The sequence below is a fragment of the Entelurus aequoreus genome, linkage group LG16 (genome assembly GCF_033978785.1).
Source record: "Entelurus aequoreus isolate RoL-2023_Sb linkage group LG16, RoL_Eaeq_v1.1, whole genome shotgun sequence".
In the NCBI taxonomy this organism is placed as follows: domain Eukaryota; kingdom Metazoa; phylum Chordata; class Actinopteri; order Syngnathiformes; family Syngnathidae; genus Entelurus; species Entelurus aequoreus.
The window spans coordinates 30,668,973-30,694,114 of NC_084746.1; the positions used below are offsets into that span (position 1 = coordinate 30,668,973).

The following is a 25,142-nucleotide window of genomic DNA, read 5'->3' on the forward strand; positions in this document are numbered from 1 at the left end:
AGAGGCTTGAAGATGGTCTGTAAAACATAATCTATGCCACATTTTGACCAAAGAACCACCATTACATGTTATGTAGACCACAAGGAAGTGTTTTACATTTAGAAAAAATAATAATAATATGACTCCTTTAATGCGCCTTTTTAATCCGGTACGCCTTATATATAAAAAGATTGAAAATAGACCATTCATCGGCAGTGCACCTTATTGGCCGGTGCGCCCTTGGTCCGGAAAATATGGTACCTTTTTAAATAAAAAAATATCAACTTTATGTATATTTGTTCCCTCTAAAAACTACAATAACAATTAAATTTAAAAAAAATTGTTTTTGGGTGTCTGGAACAGATTAATTGGATTTACTCTACATTATTGCTTGTGAGGTCCATTGTTTTGGTTTTAATGGGACCCTTTGGAACAGGAAAATAACAATAACCTAGTAATTCATAGTTCTGTCAACACCACTAAAATGCTTTCTGGTGGTCCACCTGAAGGAGGGAGGAAGTTTCTTGCTTTGCGTTAGAACAAGCCTGTGGTTCTTGCCGGGCGGCCAGCAGGTACCAGTCCACAGAACTGCAGGGTCCTGTGGGGGCTAACTGGTCTCTGTGCTCATTAACATCCATTGCCTTCGCGGGCGCCTCTTTCCAGGAGTTCCCTTAGAAACAAATAAAAAAGAGAAGTGTTTTACATTTTAATGACTTTCCCACAGTGGCTGGTCCAATACTACAGCGTCCCCTATTTTTTTTTTGGGAGAGTCCCCACAGCTTAACAGAGGACGGGAAAAGACTGTGAGACTATGTCTCTGTCCACTCTGCCAGGCCAGCCAACAGAAGAGAGAAAAAAGAGGTTATAATCGGGTCTTTTTGTGGCGTGAGGCCAACAGGGGACAGCCTGGGTATTGTCCCCTCACGGCCCCTCTCTTCGCTCACGCTGCTTTGATTGTTTGTGCAGCCAACACGTTGTGGCACCCCCACAACTAGGGGTCACTTCCTTCACCAAGTTGATCCCTTTAAGTTTGTACAGGTATCTTTTTGTAACGTTTGGAATACTTCTACGTGCTGAGCTAAAGTGTGACAAAAACATTCTGAACAGCCCAAAAACTGCGGCTTAAACGATGCCGCCCCACAGCGTTGAAGATATAGGTTGACTTTAAAGCCAGTTATGCAACCACTGAGATGTGTCAAGTATGGCTTTTGTTCTCCATACGTAATCACCAGGCACAAAAATGCAATGTAATATGCATGCCAGGCCAGTAGTTGGCGATGTCACCTGGTAAATTATCTTCTTCCAAACTCCATCCACAGAGAGCCGCATACGAAAAGACTGAAGGATGCCAGGAGCCAATTCTGACATTTTTGCAGTGGTGTGCCATCAGGGCCAGCAAGGTCTTCTCTGCTGGCCTAACATAACCAGAAATCATGATCATAATCAAAGATAAAAATATTTTTGTATTTACTTTCCCTAAATATCCAAAAGTATTCATATTTTCTTCATGTCATATTATGCTCTTTCCGATGCTGTTGTTTTTAGGTTAGAGTTTGTATCCAATCAGAATTCAGCTAGCTTATGTTGCCATGCTGTACCAAATCTGCCAGCCTTCAGAATCAACAATGCGGGCGTCTTTGCACTGTAAGTGAACGGGGACATACAGTTGATAGACAATTGCTATAGCCAATCAGATCACGAGTTGTTGTCAGTAAGGCCTTCTAGCTGGCCTAATGCTGTGATTGGATACTCACTTGGGAGTCCCAAGTGAGTATCCAATCACAAGTTGCGAAAAACAGGAAGTTGCACCAGAACCATACGAGCCATAGAAAGACACAGAAAAAAGACCGGTACAATAACCATGAAGATAAAGTGTTTTGTCTTACACCTAGTAATCCGCTGTGGACAGACAAAGACAAGCAATGCAGGTTTAGCGAGCGGTACGCGCTCCCGCGAAGGAAATACATTTTTAGCAGGCAATCACATTTTGGCACAACACTTTCCCTCAAATCAACCGACTACGAGCGGTACCACTGGCTTACACTGTGTCGGATGGGTGCAACAAATTGTGAGTTCAAATATTTTATTTCTTTATCTTTTCATGTTTCATTGGTTTTATACAATTATTTAAATTTTGACAGTGCCACGTAAGATATGTTTCGATTGCTGAAGCGGGTTTATTGAATGTTAAATGCGCCGAAAAATAGACCGTTTTGTACACTGTTGAGGGGATTCAATGCACAGTAGCGTGCAAGTGGGTTTCTGTATAGTATCTCCAACCGTGTCCATGTGGTGACATAAATTACGGTATTTTGAGAGGTGAAGTCGGATTAAGTAGGACATCACTGAAATGCCACTGCATTTTTGACATCTTTAAATATGTTAAAACCATTACTTTAACACATTTATGAGACCACCTCTCGTAAAATTTTTCAGAAACTTGTTTGAATAAAAAAAGAAATATTAAATAACTTCTGTTCGGAAAAAAAAGTAAAATAAAAATATATACTGTATAGGTTTTGTATAATATATACATGTTTACTTTAAATATATATATATATATATATATATATATATATATATATATATATATATATATATATATATATATATATATATATATATATATATATATATATATATATATATATATATATATATATATATATATATATATATATATATATATACACACACACACACACAAAGTTTGGACACACATTCTCATTCAATGATTTTTCTTTATTTTCATGCTGTGCTGTGGGGCCCTATTGTAGTGAATCACACCTGAGCCATCATAAATTATTAAAATCTTTAATAAACATGGGAAAGTAAACAATGTGACATAGAACATTTTACATCAATCAATCTCGGGATCTAGATATCTGGTCAGGACACTCCTCACTCTTTTGCCTTCACCTTCATTGTCCATTCCTTTTTGGTGACTTTATATACTCTGGACCTAGATGTTGAGTCCGCGACATACGTACATGGTGGACAATAACTGATACAGTCTGCTTTGCCAGTCCAAAATCATTCGCCGTTTTTCGTAGTCTTCCTTCGAGGGCCATTAAATACAAAGCACACGCTACCTCTTTATCACATCCATGGTAGCCCGCATTTTCGTTGTTTATGCTTCGACAAATGGACAAAGTTTTTCCCTTAGTAGCATCACAGCTGACCTGGACATTCGAAAGTTCTCTTGCTGTCTCAGAAGTGTTGTATCCGAATAGCTGCAATTGCTTTCTCTTAAGGCACTCCTGTGTGATTTCCACAAGTCTGTACATGTAGAGAAAGGGGAAACACAGCATGTATGGATGACTCGCCTCCATATTTCTAGTGTTTACCTCTGAGTGGAAACAGGTTGTTATGAAGCTGGCTGTGGCACGTTCCTTCTGACGTAACTCCCTGTGTGGGGCTCTGTCTTTCTGGCTTCCTCTCCGAACTCTGTTTGTAAACGATCAATGAGTCCGTACAAAGCTAAGAGCCGGAGATTCAAGAAATACACGGCACACTTACCCGTGTAAAAAATATCTGAGGAGGGTTACCTCAAACAATGGTGTAGTGTGGCTGAAACGGGGCTTAGGCTAAATAATAATTATCAGGCTTAGTGTAGACATAGCCTAAGTTGTTTTGTCGTTGAGCTTTGGCATTCCGAAATGTTTGGCCTGAATAAAAACTGACTCAGTTGACGACCGGGAAACAGGACACGTTTGGCAGCTGCTCAAACCTCGTCTATTCATATAGATCGATTCCACCATATTTACTTATTTTTAAGGTGGCAAGCCTTTGGAACGGGTGCAATTAGTTTCGGTACATTTCCTTGAATTTTTTTTCTTTTATACAATCCGTTTTGATCCAGTTTGTTGCTCTCTCTCACAATACCGCTGGTTAAGCACAGCTCGATCTGGGCGATATATCGAGTCTGTAAGATATATCGATATATTTTTAAACAAGATATGAATTAAGAAAATATCGTAATATCTATAATTTATTTCACATTAAAATGACCAAACACCGCTTAGTTGTGTTTCTTGTTCTCCCCGCTTCCCACTCCCTCGCAAAATTCAATGGGCTACTAAACCCCTCCTCGTCGTCCTTCCAAGACATACTTGCACGTATAGAAACATCCACGATTGGTTGGTTGTTAACTATGCTGAGTCACGATTGGTTGAAAGTAGGGCAAAACATTAGGGACAGGCCAATCAGAGGCAAGGTAGGGCGGGTCATCAAACCAGGAAGGGAAATCACTACAGACATGCCAAATGACGACGAGAGAGTCGGAGAAAAGAAAGAGGGAATATTCAAGCGGGTGATTTATATATTAAAAAAACTAGTGGAAGATGGCAGAGGGATTCACTTCTTTAGATTTTTCTTTTATCGTTTGTAGACGTCGTCCAGGAAACCCACAATGCGTCTACTTGGCCACATTTGGACAAATGTATGTGTGTGGATAAAACATTCATTTGAGTTGTTTACCATGTAAACCCAAATCAAAACTTGTTCTTGAGTTGCCAAGCCGGGTATATTTCACACAAGAAATGCTGCCAAAAATGTATGGCGAAGTGAGGAAGATCATAGCCGCACAATTAAGTCAAGTCACTTACTTGGCGCTGACCAGAACCGTACGTGTGTAACAGTCCATTACATCGTCGACTGGGAATTAAAAAGTGCCTGCCTGCAAACTTATGTTTTATCTGAGTTTGATACATTTTGTATTATTTGCACAGCGATGTTATTTATTTTACGTAGAAAGAATATTTTTAAATTGTATTTCTGTTATGTAATTATGTGCTACTTATACAGTTTATTTTCTGTGCTGTTCATACCATCTTGACTAACTGGGTTAATAAAAGTGCCACTGACTGTTTACACTACAATTGTCATTCACTTCAATTTCAGTGAATCTCGCTCAAAAATGTATATATTTATATGCATACTTTCACCGGAAAATATATAGAGATACATATCGAATATCGAGTTTAAGTAAAAAATACACCGAGATATACTTTTTCGTCCGTATCGCCCAGCCCCAAGTACAGCCATGTAAACAAAAACTTCGCCCAATGGCTACTCATACCCACAATGCATTGCGAAATCTTGTATTGAGGGGGAACTCCCGCCCTAATTTCAGACGCAATCTGGACAAAGAACTGAGTGCTACGTGTCTGACTTGCTGCTCTCGTTTTATCTGTATCTACAGGTCTGTCGCTGGTGAAAATGACCAATATATGCTCTTAAAGCCATGAAATACTTACAGAATCGTTGGGAAGATGTAATTGTATCCACAAACTGACATATTTGATCGCCCATGACGTGTTGCTGACAGCAGTTATACGTGACTTTTCGCAGCGTTTTGAGAGCTTTTTAGCCCTCAACTGTGTCCTACAGGCAAACTGTTTGAGTTTGACATGCTATTTCACTGCCCATGTAGTTAGCCCTCATCTCTGTCTTGTAAGCAAGACAATTGATTGTATTTGAGTGATTTAGATGTACATTATATCGCCAAACGTATTTGGCCACCCATCCAAATGATCAGAATCAGGTGTCCTAATCACAAGTGTATAAAATCAAGCACTTAGGCATGGAGACTGTTTCTACAAACATTTGTGAAAGAATGGGCTGCTCTCAGGAGCTCAGTGATTACCAGCGTGAAACTGTCATAGGCTGCCACCTGAGCAAAAAATCCAGTCGTGAAATTTCCTCGCTCCTAAATATTCCCAAAGTCAACTGTCGGCTTTATTATAAGAAAATGGAAGAGTTTGGGAACAACAACAACTCAGCCACGAAGTGGTAGGCCACGTAAACTGACAGAGAGGGGTCAGCGGATGCTGAAGCGCATAGTGCAAAGGCTTTCTGCACAGTCAGTTGCTGCAGAGCTCCAAACTTCATGTGACCTTCCAATTAGCCCACGTACAGTACGCAGAGAGCTTCATGGAATGAGTTTCCGTGGCCGAGCAGCTGCATCTAAGCCATACATCACCAAGTCCAATGCAAAGCGTCGGATGCAGTGGTGTAAAGCACGTCGCCACTAGACTCTAGAGCAGTGGAGACTCATTCTCTGGAGTGATTAATCACTTTTCCATCTGGCAATCCAATGGACGAGTCTGGGTTTGGAGGTTGCCAGGAGAACGGTACATTTCGGACTGCATTGTGCCGAGTGTGAAATTTGGTGGAGGAGGAATTATTGTGTGGGGTTGTTTTTCAAGAGTTGGGCTTGGCCCCTTAGTTCCGGTGAAAGGAACTTTTGAATGCTCCAGGATACCAAAATATTTTGGACAATTCCATGCTCCCAACCTTGTGGGAACAGTTTGGAGCGGGCCCCGTTCTCTTCCAACATGACTATGCACCAGTGCACAAAGCAGGGTCCATAAAAACATGGATGACAGAGTTTGGAATGGATGAACTTGACTGGCCTACACAGAACCCTGACCTGAACCTGATACAACACATTTGGGATGAATTAGAATGGAGACTGAGAGCCAGGCCTTCACCACCAACATCAGTGTGTGACCTCACCAATGCGCTTTTGGAAGAATGGTCGAAAATTTCTATAAACACACTCCGTAACCTTGTGGACAGCCTTCCCAGAAGAGTTGAAGCTGTAATAGCTGCAAAAGGTGGACCGACATCAAATTGAACCCTATGGGTTAGGAATGGGATGGCACTTCAAGTTCATATGTGAGTCAAGGCAGGTGGCCAAATACTTTTGGCAATATGGTGTATATATCATTTGGGCTCCCGCGCTCACACATTGTTGTACATTTAGAAATTAAAACAACGTTTTTGGCAAATAGTTTATTGTAGATATGGATAAATGATTAATTGATAATAAACACATTTAGTAACATCATGTTTACACTGTGGAAGTCTTTGATACGTATCAAAAGGGGTTTACATTTAAAGATATTTCCTCAGAGTAATTTATTACGTGTATAAATCATGACGTGTAGCAGATAATAAGTTGCTTGTTTAAATATTAGTGCTGTTACAGTGTTTGCCCTATGTCAGTACAGTGGGAGGCTGTGTACTTATGTCAAGTGATGGTGTATATTTACATGTTCCTATTTTGCTAGTGTGAAGCAGTAAGTAATGCACCAAAAGCGTTATTTACACTAGAGTGAATGTATTTTGTAATATGTGAATGCTATTTGTACTTACTTGTAACTAATGAGCTCAGAGGAATGTAATTCTTTGCAAATGTGAATTTTAAAATTCATTATAGATGCAATCTGGACAAAGAAGTGAGTGCGCCGAGTCTGACTTGCTGCATCTGTAGCTAGAGGTACTGAATCTTGCTACTGTGGCACTATATTCTGTGACCTGTAACACTAGCTTAAATGTGAAGTTGTGAAACCGCAAAAGAGTAAGTGTTTTGTACACTTCAAGAGAAATCTAACTGGAACCACGTAACACATTAAGGAGAGGAAATTAGCAAGCAGATTAAGTCAGGAGACAAAACAACAGCCACACAGTGTGACATTACTGTGAGCCGTGGATACGAAGGAGTAGATCCAAAAGTGTCTGGTCATTCTGTGGTAATAGAAGGCACTAAATATTGCTTGCAATGCTCACATATCTACTTTTATGTAATGTTTATATAATATTTATATATAGTAGGTGTTCAACGATTAATCGATATATCGATTTATATTCCTTAGATTCAACTACATCGTTCTGGGCTCTGCAAGTTTGCTTTCCTGAAGATAGGTAAGGAAATCGATCGTTTTTATCGATACTAGAAAAAGGAAAACATTGTATTTAAGAACGGCAGACTTTATATGAAGTATAACACTTTTAATCAAAATTATGTAAGCATTATTCAAGTCTGTCTGCCCGTCTGTCGGCCATCAGTCGGCAACAAAAAAAAGGCAGATATCTACGCTGGCTGAGAAAGGTGAAAACAAATGCAAACACGACAGTATCATAAATTACAACACAACAACTTTCAGCTACAGCATGATTGCAAAAGCCACAACAAATACACATGGCACAACACAATACTATGAAGCCACAAGACAAATTTTAAGACACAAAGGACGTGAGACACACAACAGAAGTGACGGTGCAGCGAGTTAAGGCGATGGACCAACTTTCTGAACATAATACATTAGCATTCTTGAAAAATTTAAGAAAGTTATTTATGACTGAAAAAGTGGTCACACTTCACATACTATTCAACTTTACACCGTTTATTAGTAAAAACCTTAAAGTCACATCTTAAGTGCACAGGAAGCCAGTGCAGGTGAGCCAGTATAGGCGTAATATGATCAAACTTTCTTGTTCTTGTCAAAAGTCTAGCATTGTACCAACTGTAATCATTTAATGCTAGACATAGGGAGATCCGAAAATAATACGTTACAGTAATCGGAACGAGATGTAAAGAACGCGTGAATAATGATCTCAGCGTCAGTGGTGGACAAAATGGGACGAATTTTTGCAATATTGTAGAGATGAAAGAAGGCTGTTTTCGTATCACTCTTAATGTGTGACTCAAACTAGAGAGTTGGGTCGAAGATAATACCCAGATTCTTTACTGAGTCGCTTTGTATAGTTGTTTTGTTGTCAAATGTTAAGCTAGTAGGGGCATGTAGAGTTGGGTATCATCAGCATAACAGTGAAAGCTTACACCGTATTTGCGTATGATGTCACCTAGCGGCAGCGTGTAGATGCTGAAGAGTGCAGGGCCAAGAACCGAACCCTGTGGAACTCCGCACGTTACCTTAACATACTTCAAGGTCACGTTGTTATGGGAGACACACTGCATCCTTTCAGTAAGATAAGAGTTAAACCAAGACAAGGCTAAGTCTGACATAGCAATATGTGTTTTAATATGTTCTAATAGAATGTAATGATCGACCGTATCGAAAGCAGCACTGAGATCAAGTAGCAGCAACAGGGATGACGCATCTGCATTCATAGTTAGCAACAGATCATTAGTCACTTTTGCAAGAGCTGTCTCAGTAAAGTGATTTGCCCTGAAACAGGATTGAAATAGTTCACAGAGATTGTTAGATGCTAAGTGTTCATTTAGCTTCTGTGCAACAATATTTTCAAGGATTTTCGAGATAAAGGGAAGGTGGGACACAGGCCGGTAGTTTACCATGAGTTCAGAATCGAGGTTGGGTCTTTTGAGCAGAGGGTGAATAACCGAGCATCAACGTTGCCAATCAAACTATCCCCAGGTGCATGTCTTTGGAGGTTGGAGGAAGCCAGAGTATCCGGAGGGAACCCATGCAGTCACGGGTAGAACATTCAAACTCCACAAAGAAACACCCCGAGGCCGGTAATCAAACCACAGACCTTCTTATTGTAGAGCAGGAGCACTTACCCCTCTGCCACATGCTGCCATGCCTTATATTTATAAGTGTACAGCTCCACTAATGGACATTGGCGTGTTACTTTCAAAGGCAAAATTAAAGTATTGCTAAAAACATAATTTTATATGGGACTTTATTGTATTATATGTTTAGTACATGTTTCAAAAAGAAAAAAAGCATAAAACAGAGATATTACAAGTCAAAGTGATGAAGCTTAGTGTTACGCTCATGACTTGGTGTAACTAAACATTACCCTATAAGATGAAGGCAATTGCATTTTATTGATATTTGAAATGTATTCAATGTTTATAAATGAATATTTAAAGATACTAAATGTAAAAAAAGGGAATAAATATTCAAAATAAGATCATTAAATGAAATCTAGTTCAGTTACGCCATCATGAGCACAACACAAGGTTGTAAAAGTTTCAACTACAATTCTAAATAAGATGTCAAAATCAAACTGAAATCAAATACACAGAGCTTAAAGATTGATCAATTCCTATTTAAAATTAGTAATACATAAATATGATGATTTATCAAAATATAAAAGAAATATACCTGAACAGAACGCTCATGATGGTTACACCAAAAAGTAACGCTATGAATCGCGTTTTTCCAAGTTTTTGGGGCATTTTTATGCTATTTCCAAGCATCTCCTTTTTTATTATCATTGACTTTAAATGGTCAAACTAATGCATTTTATATATGCATGCCCTAGTAAACAAAAAAAAAAGTCCTATTTATTTTGATTGTTACATTTTGAAGTACATTTGTGCAGGTGGGTGCGAATGTACCCATTACCAGAGCTGTACACATAAGTAAATGTATAATACATGATAATAATATGAATGATTATGCACAATATAATACTAAATAAATATTCTAATAAAAATAATAATAAATAACACATTTATAATCAAATTAAAGCCCCTGAATCACAATTGATAATCTCATCGTAAGCTGCACAAAGATTCCCACCCATACAATACATATGTTAATTTTATGTTATAACCGACTTTGGGTGAATGCATCAAAAATGGCCTATTTTCGACATAAATAAAAAAAGTACAAATTTGCTGTGTTGTGAATGCTGAAGTGCGAATATGCGATATAGGATCTACTGGACACCCCATTCACTTGTCAGCATTGACTTTGCAAGCAAGTCGTAACATTTTACAGGTAAACCTCCTGGTTTACCTGTATTACCTGTAATACCTGTATTACCTTTCTTACAGGAGTAAGTAAGGTAATAAAATGACATTTCAGTTGTCACAACAACAATATATTTTCTTATGTGGGATTCAACTTTACATTTTGGAGCTTTAGCACTTACAAACTTCACTATAAAATAACTCTTTATCTTCCTGATCTGATTACAAGTTCTAAAGACGAGAAGAAAGCAGCCAAAAAAAAAAAAAAAAAAGTATGAAACTGGAGACAGGACATTTGGACGTGTAACTGAGATGGCGAAGGAACAAAAATGAACAATAAAGCATTGTTAGACCCATGGCCGTAACTACCATTGAGGACACCGAGGTCATGTCCTCTGTATTTTTTCAAGTGACAAGAAAATTATATGACTGACTGAAAATATACTTTGTGTGGGACATAGTGTGCACTGTACATCGCAATGCTGTAGATTATCCTCTCTCAATATACGATCTTTGGTCATGCAAAGCTGAACCCGCTACAACTCCAGACAACATCAGTACATGATGAAGTCCACTTTTACTTTACACCATCATCCGATCCGAAATGTGCTGTCAACATAACGTTAACATGAAATTATGCTGACGTCACTAATGTTGTTTTCACCTCCTGTCTCGTGTGACTCAGACATGAACTCCAAAGCAGAAGGTCGTGAGTTCAATCCCAGGTCGGAGTTTAAGTAAAAAAAAGTTTTTAAGCTTATGCTTATGTTTTTTAATACGCCTAACACCCTAACTTTAGCATAGTGATGAAAAAAAAGTGGATTGTTCATTGTGTTGCTCAAGGTAATATTATTGCTGGGATACCCATGATTTCAGCCTTTCAAAGCTCCTCTTGGACCACCATTTTTTGACCTTGGTATTTGTCAAATCCTGGTTATGGCCCTGGTTATACCTGCACTTTATATTCTTTAGACCAGGGATGTCAAACTGGTTTTCATTGAGGGCCACATCGCAGTTATGGCTGCCATCAGAGGGCCGCTTGTAACAGTGAATAATGTATGAATATGCCTCTGGATTTCATTATTAATTATATAAATTATTTTAAGTAGACTGTTGATTTTACAGTAAAAACTTTCCATTTACAAAATTTTAATGAAAATATAGTCTTTTTTTTTATTTTTTATTTTTTTTACATTTTAAAGTAAATGGAAAAACAGTACAAATGTTTTTTGGGTTGTTTTTTTTTTTTACAGAAAAAGATGGCAGTTTACTTGCCATAATGTTTGTGTTAAATTTACATTGGTTTTTACAACATTATATTGTTAATGGAAAAACAGTTCAAGTTATTTTTTTATTCTGGCAACTTAGCTGCCAGTTTTTCTACCGTAAAAACAAATGTATCGTTTTTCCATTTACAGTAATACACCGTTAAAAACAAGATTTTACAGTAAAAATATGGCAGCTCAGTCAACAGAATTTTACTGCAAAAAACTGGTAATTTTTTTCAATTTACAGTAATATGGTGTAAAGAACACCGTAAAATCATTTTTATTAATTTAATGGGTAGTTTGCTGTAAAATCACAAGTCAAGCAGATATTTAAGTATTTATTTTTATTTATACAAAAGCTGTTTGAAAAGTATGATAATACACTCTAATATTTGTTGCAATAATGGATACTGTTAAAGTTATAAGGCATGCAATTTCAAGCAGTACATATATTTTTTTCTGTCAAAATGAAAAAAATCAATTACATTTAGTGAGAAAATATTAAGTACTTTCTTGACACATATCATTTCCAGGTGTTTGAGGGCAGATCTGGCTTTGAGTTTGACGCCTTTGCTTTAGACAATAGATGCGTAGCGATCACATCAAACACAAAAAGACTCGCGCCACAACATAAAGCACACCATCGATTTTACCTAGAGATGTCCGATAATATCGGGCTGCCGATATTATCGGCCGATAAATGCTTTGAAATGTAATATCGGAAATTATCGGTATCGGTTCGGAAATTATCGGTATCTGTTTCAAAAAGTAACATTTATGACTTTTTAAAATGCCGCTGTACGTAGTGGTACACGGACGTAAGGAAATGTACAGAGCGCCAATAAACCTTAAAGGCACTGCCTTTGCGTGCCGGTCCAATCACATAATATCTACGGCTTTTCACACACACAAGTTAATGCAATGCGTACTTGGTCAACAGCCATACAGGTCACACTGAGGGTGGACGTATAAACAACTTTAAAACTGTTACAAATATGCGGCACACTGTGAACCCACACCAAACAAGAATGACAACCACATTTCGGGAGAACGTCCGCACCGTAACTCAACATAAACACAACAGAACAAATACCCAGAACCCCTTGCAGCACTAACTCTTCCGGGACGCTACTGAGTTGGGCTCAGGGGTTCGGCGGAGGTCAAGACACACCTGACTCATCGTGTAAATAAAAACTTCTCCCTATCGGCGTATTACGGATACGGCAACAGCAGAAGTCGGACTGGTTTACAGGTGTGTAATTTGTTGTGAGTTTATGCACTGTGTTGGTTTTGTTGTTTGAACAAGGGGAAGTTCATGTACGGTTCATTTTGTGCACCAGTAAAAAAAACATGGTAACACTTTAGTATGGGGAACATATTCACCATTAATTAGTTGCTTATTAACATGCAAATGAGTAACATATTGGCTCTTAACTAGTCATTATTAAGTACTTATTTATGCCTTATTCGGCATGGCCTTATTATAACCCTAACCCTCTAACCCTAACCAAATAACTCTAAATTAAGTCTTTGTTATTTAGAATATGTTCCCCATACTAAAGTGTTACCAAAAAACATATAACTTTGTCTTGAATTAGAAAAAAAAAAACATTACATTTTTTACTAAAGAAGGGTTCGGTGAATGCGCATATGAAACTGGTGGGGTTCGGTACCTCCAACAAGGTTAAGAACCACTGGTTTAATGCATCCAGTGGGGCATCACAACAAAATTAAGCATAAGGTGTTAATTCCACGACTGTATATATCTGTATCGGTTGATATCCGAATCGGTAATTAAGAGTTGGACAATATCGGATACCGGCAAAAAAGCCATTATCGGACATCTCTAATTTTACCACACCAAAATATTAGCTGTCCTTGTATTGGATTGGTTGTGGCCAGTGAGCGCACATTCGGTTGCAGGACAAAATTTAGTGTTGCCGGCGACGCAAGGAAACAGCTGTTTCCTCAACTTTCCCTGACGAACAACATCGCCTGAGCTGACTCAGACGGAACACAACGCTACATCCCCTTGTGTTAAAGCTGCTTACTTCAAAAGTCTGCGTGGTGAAGACTCTGACAACGGGCAGTTTTGTTGTCATGTCATCACAGCAAAATCACCCCGCAAAGCAACTTTTTGGCCTTTAGTTTTAGCTCTGCTGTTTCATATATGAAAAACAATTTCAAATTCTGCTTGTTGCTAAGCAGAATTTGAGAAGCTGAATTATTTTTCCAATTTGCACAGTAACAGGTTCCACAATTATTCGCTTCTTCCTGTAACTTTCTTTATATGGACATAGTTTGCTTGATTATTGAAATAGAAATAAAGACTTTAAACAGTTTTTATGAAAACATAAACAATTAAAAGTGGGAAGGCTTTGAAAAGTTGTTACTTCAGCCTTTTCCCGCTTTAGATATTTTTTTTTGCTTTAGACTTAGGTTGTAAAGTTACCAGGATTTCAGTAATCAATATGGATACCTATGAATTTCCATCATTTTTGTTACCTATTTGATACACGTGACAAAAAAAAAAACCCCATGTACTTTTAAATTCACCACTTTATTAAAAACTTTTTTAAGGTGTCACACAAAACACAGCAAACAAATGTATAATGCACAGCAAACTATTTACAATATAGCTCTTTTAAATAATTTCACAGTGAAGTAAAGTCATCTACTGGAGAGCTTGGAGCAGATGGAAGTTTTTTGTTTTTTTCCCCGCGCATGCGTACTAGGTCGCGCCGGCGGACGGAGGGGGGTGGGGTCTTAAACAGTGGCATTGTTGTGTGTGGACACGGATAAGGTTAGGTGTGATTTACCCTGGATAACCTTATCCGGCTTAGTGTAAACGGGGCCTTAGTCAACCAGTGGTATCCAAAGTGTTGCCAAACGACGAAAGAGTGTCTTAAGAGTTTCCCTAGCACTTATTGAAGTGATAAAGGTTATGTTGCACACCTCTGAAAGTTTTCTGTGCACTGAGGTAATGCACACTCTCTGGGCTTGTGGTGGCGGATCTCCACTCTCATGGTACAGGATAGTTTTGTAGGCCACTTGTATAGAATTACGGGATAAATGCATAACGCAAGATACACCTCTCCTTTACTTATATGTACCTCTACTTGCTATATATAGTGACAAAGTTGCTAAAGTGCATCATAGATAATTTCTGCTACGTCTTAGTTTAGTTTCGTCTTTATTTGAAGGGTCAGTGCACAGAGACATTAAGCTCAAAGACAGATATGTTCTGCACCAGATTATAGCCGAACCGCTAATTTCCATCTGCAGTCTCTGGTTACCTGAATTTAAAATATACAATAACATGCAATACAATTCTAACAATTAAATTATACGATGGCATGTAATCAAATTTTAGAACAGGCCTAAAATGCCCTCTCAGGTCTTATGGCAAACCAGGTGTGTGTGAGGTGTTTTGTGAAGCGGAGTTACGCCATACCTACAGTTATGCCACTCTTCCATTTTAATTTGTTTATTTACGACGGGGTGAACCAGAAGCGCCAAATCCGCATTTGTGACAGGCATCCACAAATAAGTAAATATGGAAAAACAGCTACACACACACACACACACACACACACACACACACACACACACACACACACACACACACACACACACACACACACACACACACACACACACACACACACACACACACACACACACACACACACACACACACACACACACACACACGTTATCATTTGGAATGGGGACCAAGTTTTTGATCATCACTTGTGGGGACCACCCTTTCTACAGGTTGTGGAGGCATACAAAAAATGAGGTAAAATGGCCACTGCCCAGTTAGCTCATACACGTCTTTAAATCTCTGGATTGATGAAGTAATGTGCTGATAATTCTTTCTGGGGACCCTGGGGAAAAGGAGTTAATATGGTTCATGGGGACCAAATTTAAATTATGTTGCATAATTCACACAAATTTGTACGTGACTACTGAGGACCATTTATTAAAAAAAAATTAAAAAATTTCAAATTAAATATGACATGATCTTCAGAATACAGCACTGCAGCTGTCCTCTTATAGGAAGTTTCACCACTTAAATGTTAAAGCAAATCCTGCATCTTCTGTGACATTACTGAAAACTGCTATTTAGCAGTAATGAAGTTGTCTGCAACTCCAACTACCATATATAGAAGGATGGAAAATTCTAAATGTGAATCATAGCAGCAAGTGCAGTACCAGCTACAGCCCGATGAGGGGGCTGCTGTGCAAATGTCTCACACTCAAACTAACCAGTAAACATGTTTTATGGGCCATAGCTTAAAAATCACTTCTGACTATCATTTAAACATTTTTTTAAAAAAGGTTTCCCTTTTAGGGGACCTGTTTTTTTGTCCCCATACCGTCAGAGGTCCCCTAAAGGTGACTGTGTAAACAGAGTGATGTCACCATTAAGTAAGCATTGCCAAAACACACACACACACACACACACGCACACACTACTTGATTTTTTTTATCTATCATAGTTCTTTTTATTGATTTTACATTCACATTAACAACAAATTCAAACCCTCTTCTTCCCCTACCCCTGCTGTCACTCAAAACAAAAACAAAAGAAAGAGTACAAAATTACCCAGAGTAAAAAAATTAAATAAAAAAAATAAAAAAGTTCAATACAAGGCACTTGAGACAAAGTAATTGAAAGCTGAAACACACTGTAGAAGCAGCATGACAAGGCCTGAAACGTCGGCAGTCGTATTTAGGTACATGTCTAGGGCTATTCCTGCACTTGTGTAGAGGATTGGTCAAAAAAAGTCAAAAAAGGTCTCCACACTTTAAAAAACTTATTTTCAGAGCCCCATACTTGATTTTTTTAGAGACAGCAGGCATTCTTCTTCACCACTGATTCAGTTCTCACGCGCATCTTTGTGGTGCATTCAGGTGCAACAGTTATCTATGATCGCTGTTATCATTCCTTAAAATGGGCACTGGTCCGTGTCTTCTATTACCGCTAGTGTCTACAGTTTTGGTTTCGTAAAAAAAATATGCATCAGTTTGATTTAATCTCGTTATAAGAATGCAGAGGCAGAACAACGGCAAATAAGGTTAAAACATAGTGGATGCTCCACGCTAAATATTTGCACATTTAAAGTACCAGTAGAGTGGAAAAACAAGTTGACTTTATATGCTTATTTGTGTTTAATTGTATCCATTAAATCATATCCAATTATATTTACAATCCGCAAATGATGCATATGTGAAATACCGTCTAAAATGCCACATATTCAGTCAGCCATTTTGAATATTCCACTCCAAGCACCTTCGGTAATTTCCGTAGAATCTACATCACGGTAGTAACGCTTCTGCACTCTGACCATGTTATCAGATCAGTCATACTGTATATACGCAAACATTGATTTATCATTCACAATTTTTCTGTAAGACAAGAACACATATGCTTGGCTTTTTTATGCATTCAAAATAAATAGCTAACAATTGAGTCAACAGATGGAGGGTCCTCTATTGCGCTCATTGTACTCTCTCTAAAAAACATTCAGAAACCGCTAACAATATTCCATTTACATGTCAGGACATGATCATTTACCAGATGTGAGTGATATTGTTGTTATAGGCGCCAACGCAAACAGACTATTTTAGTGACACATTGATAGCAATGAGCTAATGCTATCTTACATTGCTATTGTTGACACACTATAAGCCGGCAGCTGCTTCTGCTTTGTCTCAAACTTGCTAAAAGTAAATTATAATTCATGCATCTCTCACCTGGTAGTAGACCGGGGGTGTCAAACTCATTTTAGCTCAGGGGCCGCCTGGAGGAAAATCTGTGCACACGTGGGTCAAACTATTAAAATCATGGCATTAAAACTAAAAAATAAAAACAATTCAGATTGTTCTCTTTGTCTTACTTTGGCCAAAAATAGAACAAACACATTCCTAAAATATTACAATAAAAAAAAAAAAATACCGGCAGCGGTAAAGTTTATATCCATGAAGGAAAGAAGAAAGTGAATGAATGTTTACAACTGAATACATTTACATATGCATAAAAAATTGTTTTCTTTTGTATTTATTTTGAATTAAGTAACGTTTATGACAACCTTTTTCCAAAACACAATATAGAATGTGAGATATAACAGGATAATGCATACATTTATCATTTGCTTTCAAAAGAGTTACAAAGATTTACTGTGGGACCCCATTTTTATGACTTGATGGGGTCCCTGGAACCCCATTTTGAAAATTCCTAGCGCCAGCACTGATGGAGTATTGGTGCGTGCAGAACAGCAGCAGGTGGCTGTGGCCTGCGGGCCGGTTCTAATACTAATCAAATATCATCCCGGGGGCCATAGATAATTCATTCGCAGGCCGGATCTGGCCTGCGGGCCTTGACTTTGACACATAGGTAGTAGACAAATGTGGCCATGGTCCGACAGGCGAAAAAGACGAAAAAAGAAGCTTCCTTTTTTTTTAACCCTTTGTGAGGTTTGTGTTTGAATCTTCATCTAAACTGAATTATTTGAGCATCCCGTCGGTAGACATCCCAGCGAGAGTTGAAATATTACAGTTAGTGTTTCTTTTATTAAGTTAAAGTTAAAGTTAAAGCACCAATGATTGTCACACACACACTAGGTGTGGTGAAATTTGTCCTCTGCATTTGACCCATCCCCTTGGGGAGCAGTGGGCAGCAGCGGCGCCGCGCCCGGGAATCATTTTTGGTGATTTAACCCCCAATTCCAATCCTTGATGCTGAGTGCCAAGCAGGGAGGTAATGGGTCCCATTTTTATAGTCTTTGGTATGACTCGGCTGGGATTTGAACTCCAACCTACCATGGTTTGTTATTGTTAGTTTGTGTATTCCGCACCCAGCAACGCTGCTGATGCAATTGTGTCACAATAAAGCTGCACCTGTTTATTAGCACTCGGCTTCTAAAACCTATTGCTCATCCTTTTTGTGTTCGGGCTCAAAAATACAAGGTCCTGGATCATTTTTTTTCCAAGAGTAATAGTTGTTGACTCTCACAAAGACTGCTTGATTATCATTGTTGTTGATGGGGAAGGGATCTGTGGTTCCTAGCGCAACATCACGTGATGAAGTGACTGGCTTCTTATTAACTCTCCAAATGGCTCGGGAATCTCTGTGAGATTAATGCTATTTTGATCGTATTTATTTATTCGCAAACTTTGGAAGTCTTTTGGTGTCATAAATGAGATAATTCTGATAATAGCTTCAATATAGAGGCAACTTGTTGTTCCACTCTACTCTACTGCCTCTACTATCATGCGATAATATCGTGCAAAAATATTCCTCGCATAGTTTTGTCAGCTGGTGTCGAGGCTGAGGTGCCAGGAGAACTCTGCGTTGGCGTGGCTTCATCGGGTGGTGAGTGGCACATGGCGCACCATGTGACCCGGCCAGCGTGATGGTGACATCAGATTAGCCAAGAAGCCACGGAAGAGACGCTGCATTCACACTAGGACACAATCAAAAGCTCCTGTCCTGTAAACTGCCATTATTCTCTGGTGGGAGACTTTTAAAAAATGTATGTATGAAATTTATAATCAGATCAATGTACAGTCATAAAAAATATTTTGTAGTTAATTTAATCATTTTATTTCCTGAGTACCCTCGACCCTGAAGCGGTAGAAAATGGATGGATTGGATGGATTTCCTGAGTAATTTTGGTAGAATGACCAATATAACAATACTTGATATTGTTCCCACTCGGTATTTGCAGATTGCTATTATATGCTTTCCAGGAATTACTTTTAAAGAGTGGGATTTTGACATTTGATGTGATGTGACAAATGGAAAGGTTAGACATGCATCGAGGCGTTATTTGTGCCAAGACAATCCAAACACCGCAGAACAGGTCTGTGCACAAGGACTACGTGTATTTTGATGATCTCGCCACACTGGTTTACAATAAAGCAAGGCCACGTTTGCGTAGGAATGGTCAGAACGAGAAAGGTGTGTGTCAGTTTTTAAAGTCGGTCAACTTTTTTTTACGCTTGTGTGAAAGGATAAAAACTGCGATGCGACGCAAATTAGCTTTGCATTACGCCGTTGTCGTTAAATAGGTGTTTTGTTGTTTTGAGGCGTTCATATTAACGATAACATTGTTATTTGAAACATTGGCTGTACAAGTCATGTGTGTTTATGATGGCGACGAAATAGTCAAAATCAGATAATAGTTCAAAACATTACTATTCATCTTTTGTTAATAGAATTAGACATACCGTATTTTCTGGACCATAGGGCGCACCGGATTAAAAGGCGCACTGCCGGTGAGCAGGTCTATTCAGGTCCATTTTCATACAAACGGCGCACCGGATTATAAGGCGCATTAAAGGGGTCATATTATGATTTTTGTCTGAATTGAAAACACTTTCTTATGGTCTACATAACATGTGATGGTGGTTCCTTGGTCAAAATCTTGCATAAATGTTGTGGGTGGTCTTATTTACGTGTCTCATCTTCGACAGCGTCTTCTCCCCGTCATCTTTGTTGTGGCGGTGTAGCGTGCAAGGACGGGAGTGGAAGAAGTGTCAAAAGATGGAGCTAACTGTTTTAATGACATTAAGACTTTACTTAAATTAATAACGGAGCAGCATCTCCTCATCCGTGGCTCACTAGTGCAACAATGCCGGAAATGTGTCTCGAGAAAAATTGTCCGACCAGAACTCTCTAATAACTAAAGTTTCGTGGGTGAATTATGTAAACCCACTACACCGGTATGTTTTTAGCGCTTCCATAGCGAGATATAAGTTAGAACTTTACATTACTTTTTATTAGAAATGGCAACAGCAGAGGTTGAATGTCCCATAACAAGAAGATAGTGAAAAAGAAGAAGCTTATGGACTACGGCATCAGCACAGACTACAGCGGTGGACATGCGTAAATTTTCAGGACTTCAGATCTCAAATACACATCAGCAGGTACCAGAAGGTAAGAGAAGTTGGTTTTGCATAATATTGTGAAACAAAACGCCAGATGATATATCTGCTAATGGGTGCCATTTTGCGGTCCTTATACACACACCATAGTAATACTTGTATCTCTGACTACGGTTGCTGTAATCGGCCGACAAGCCATCAAGCGGTGCGGTTTCAAAGTCATACTAAAATATTTTGACAGATTTTTGAGTGCCGTGTGTAATGTTCTTTATTTTCAATGGAACATATTGCAGTATACACGTATCTCTTATGTGTGACTACCCTCTACTGGTCACACTTATCATTACACCATGTACCAAATAAAATAGCTTCAAAGTCGGTAAGCAAAACCAGAATTATTCCATACATTAGGCGCATCGGGTTATAAGACACACTGTCGATTTTTGAGAAAATGAAAGGATTTTAAGTGCGCCTTATAGTCCAAAAAATACGGTATTATAAATTTTTGCATTTAATTCACAGCTGTAAAAGTTAACGCATTTACACATGCGAATATTAACCAAAAATTATTGCGTTAGTCACATAAAACACAGATTAATCATGCTATTTATTTTGATTGCGCATGCTCCTTCACCTGAACAGCAGAGGTTTACCTGAAAGGGGGCGCAAGTCAGGTCAATGCATAATAATAATAATAATAATATTAATAACAATACATGAAACACGAATAAAAGACGTGTATTTAAGTAAAACATCCTGTATGACATTCTGACAAATATTGGGGTTTTCTTAAAGTTAGTTTGAATTTTGCAAGCATGTAATTTACTGCAATTAATCTCAATAAATCAAAATTCAAAAAAGTGTTTAATCTGATTTTTTTTTAAATCAGTCGCTTGACAGCACTTATTAAATTCAAATAATTAAAACCCCCCAAAACGTTATTTGTCTCCAGGGGACAATTGAAGGCTCGTAGAGCAACAAATATAGCCGCAAAGTGCAAATAACAAACTTTAAGCAGCTGTGAACACAGACTATAACAACAGAAAAAGCACACAAATGTGAATAATTAAAAATGCTAATACGATATTGATGATATTTCAATTATCATTGTAAAATAATTTAATGAAACAATCAATCAATAAATAATAAAATGTAATTTATGAAACCCAAAACCAGTGAAGTTTGCACATTGTGTAAATGGTAAATAATAACAAAATACAATGATTTGCAAATCCTTTTCAACCTATACTTGTCATGTCTGGGATCATGTTTTGTTTAAGTTATGTTCTGTTTGGGTTTTGTACACTTAGTTCCTGCTTTCTCTCTCCCTTGTTTTGTCACCATAGCAACCATTAGTTTCACCTGTTTCACATTTTGAGTCACGCACCTTTTTTCACTAATCATGTCACCAGTATTTAAACTTGTAGTTGCCAGGCAGTCAGCCGGGCGACATTAACTCTGCTACCTTTCATTCCAAGCCATTGTTCCATGCACGTTTTTCATGCCACAGTAAGTGTTGTATATTTCATGTTCATAGTTTTTGCCTTTGTGCCAGTCTTTCGTTTTCATTAGCCAAGTTTGTACCTCCGCCTTTGTGCGCGCCTTAAGTGTGTACCTGTTGTTAGTGTTAAAAATAAATATGTATTTACCTTCACGCCATGTCCGGTCCAACTTCAATCAATCAATCAATCAATGTTTATTTATATAGCCCTAAATCACAAGTGTCTCAAAGGGCTGTACAAGCCACAACGACATCCTCGGTACAGAGCCCACATACAGGCAAGGAAAACTCACTCACTTGCATCTCGGGAAAACAAATACCCCAAAGTCCACGCTTTGACAATACTCAATTGAATAGACTGCAAAGACAAGATACTTAACATTCAAACTGGAAAACTTTGTTATTTTTTGCAATTATTAGCTCATTTACAATTTGATGCCTGCAACATGAAACAACCAAAGAAACAAGTTTTTTTTGAGGAGACAAACAAAAAAAAAATGGAACTTAACAGTCAGGATAAACATTGCCGTGGCTTCCAGTCGCTGGTGTGAACTCAAAGACGAGGAATTTCAGACCGAGACTGCCTTGGCTCTGTTCCTGCTAAACTAGTAAGTGACTTTCGATGCCCAAATCCAAATGATAACGCTAATCTTAGCTATCAGAAATTTGCGTGGTAGCAATAAATAGACACCAACGTGACAGTTTCAGTACTACTTCCTTCATAAAAACTCTCCTGCCGGTCTTTCTTTACTTCGAACCTGCATCCGCCCGATACATTTTTGGTATTAGCGTCATATTTGTAGTGCAATTCAGGGTAATTTCTAGATAGAGTCTGCTATTTAACATTAGCATAGCCATTAGAGACATAATATTTGTGCCAATATTACGGCGGACATCATGTCAGTTTGACGCTATATGCGCTAATCATCATGGGAAATGTGGTCTTCTTCTGGCAAAACACTACCGCTTTGGTCCACTGGCGCCGCCAAAATTAACCAAAATTGAAAGTTCTTAAGTGGGACTTTAAAGATGGTCTGTAAAACAAAATCTATGCAAATTTTAGACCATGTCATGGTATGTAGACCACAAGGAAGTGTTTTAAAAGTAGACTGAAAACTATAACATGACCCCTTTAATACTCAAATTATTGCCTGTACAGGTAATATTTAAATATGTTTGTCCTATTAGTTTCAAAATCCGAACGAATTAGACCTCAGTCAGCATCCCGGTACTTATGGCGTGTTCTTTCTATAAAGCAGGATTTAAACACGTAATGTTGTGGTTTTTCTGCCTGGACCTGCTGTGCTCTACCTGGTTCGGCGTAGTGAGAACGGGTCAAAGAGGCTTAAAGACATCCGCTCCTAATGAGGCTTTGCACACTCAGGCGGCCTGTCAAGAACAATAAGAGAGCTCTGTGCTCCAAATGCTAACACTGGACTCAAGTTGGTTGCTGTGGAACCCACCGCAAGCGCTTTGAACGGCTCAGCCGGAATGAAGTGAAGTTGCCGTCCGTTCAAACGGAGATGAAACATGTGGTTATAGAAGGCACGCTTACCTATGGGTGCTGACCACTGTTACTTAACACTCTGGGTTAGAGGGACCGAATCAGATCTTCATGCTCTCATAAGTGCTGTGATTCCATGGCACGTTTTTTTTTTTGCAGCTCACAAAAAGGCTGGTTGAGGCCGAGTGGGAGGCGTCTTATGTTTGAAGTTTGAAAGAGTCTTTTGTAAGAGCCACTGGGATCTGAACGGAGCTTGCGTACAAACCGAGCTCACTATGAATAAACAAACCCCTCTTACATAAACAGCCCGCAAACTCGCCCCTAATTATCTTACAGCCTCGGACAATGGGCTTCCGACTCGAGTATCGTGGTGTCAAGATTGGTTTGGACATCGGCCTGTGATGGTCCCGGACGTTACTTTGCCTTTCACTGTACTCCTTTACTATACACTTGACAGGCTTCAACCTCTCCTTTGCACAGTAGATAATACACTCGGTGGGTACAGTAGATCTGCAAAATCAGAACAGGTTATGCAATACGTAGCGTGGGTTTAATGTCATGGATAAGTAACACATTTACATTTGCACACATGGAGCACAGTCATGGTCATACGCAGTTTTACAGTATATGCTTCGGACATCGCACGATCACATCAACATATCCGAAAAAGGAGCAGGAAGAAGCTGAGATTATTTCAACCCAACTACTTTTGCCGCATCTCAGCAATTACTGATACAATAGTAGCTCAACTTACGTGCTTTATTGGTTCTGCGACAGAGCTCTTTACAAAAAACACTTGTATTTCAAATCAATGTCGCCCATTGAAATCACAATGACACATACTTTTAGATGACAAATACTGTACGAAAAATAATACAATACCACTAACAAATACAGTAGTTCTATGAAGTAATCTAATAACAATGTACTGTATTTTTCTTGTAGAGTGGACTACCTATTTTGAGCTGTTTCGCTGTCAAACCATCAGCAGCTTCTCTATATTTTCATGGATACATGTCTGCTTCTCCATATTTTCATGGATGAACATCTGCCATTTAGATATTATTTTGACATTCTTGGTCAATGAATATCATTCACTTCTTTTTCCCAGCATTGTCTTTCACACCACTTTCTTCATTCCCATAGTTGAAAAAGAAAAGTTATGTCCATCTTTGACTATAATATAATGCTAGCAAGCAAGATCAGATGTTTTGGAGGATCTTACGGGATGTACTAGGACATTTGCTGCGCCAACTAATGGCGGGGATGTTTGTAACTCCCATTTCGCTTGCAACTTATAGCATAACAATTAGCCAGCTTCTATCTCAAAGCACTCTTTATGAGGTACCACCAGGGCCGTCAAAGTGGAAGGGAAAGTGGGGACGTAGTACCGGGCCCCAAACATAGGTAATGTTTGAATATTTGTTTTCTGTCATTTGATATGTAAGTTATAAAAACAACCTCATAAATGTTCAAATAAAAATAAATATAGTCATGAAAGTTCACTGATAGGGTTGCTTG

General features: G+C 38.5%; 1 long non-coding RNA gene across 2 annotated transcripts in view; it reads left to right on the forward strand.

Annotated features, from left to right (window-relative positions):
• Nucleotides 1-25,142, forward strand: part of LOC133631333 (uncharacterized) — a 41,820-nt gene that overhangs the window by 9,079 nt on the left and 7,599 nt on the right. The window contains exon 2 of one of the 2 annotated variants that reach the window (XR_009821444.1): nt 7,641-7,689. The exons of the other annotated variant lie outside the window; for it this stretch is intronic. This is a non-coding gene — a long non-coding RNA (uncharacterized LOC133631333). The remainder of the gene's footprint in view (nt 1-7,640; nt 7,690-25,142) is intronic. 2 annotated transcript variants of the gene reach the window in all.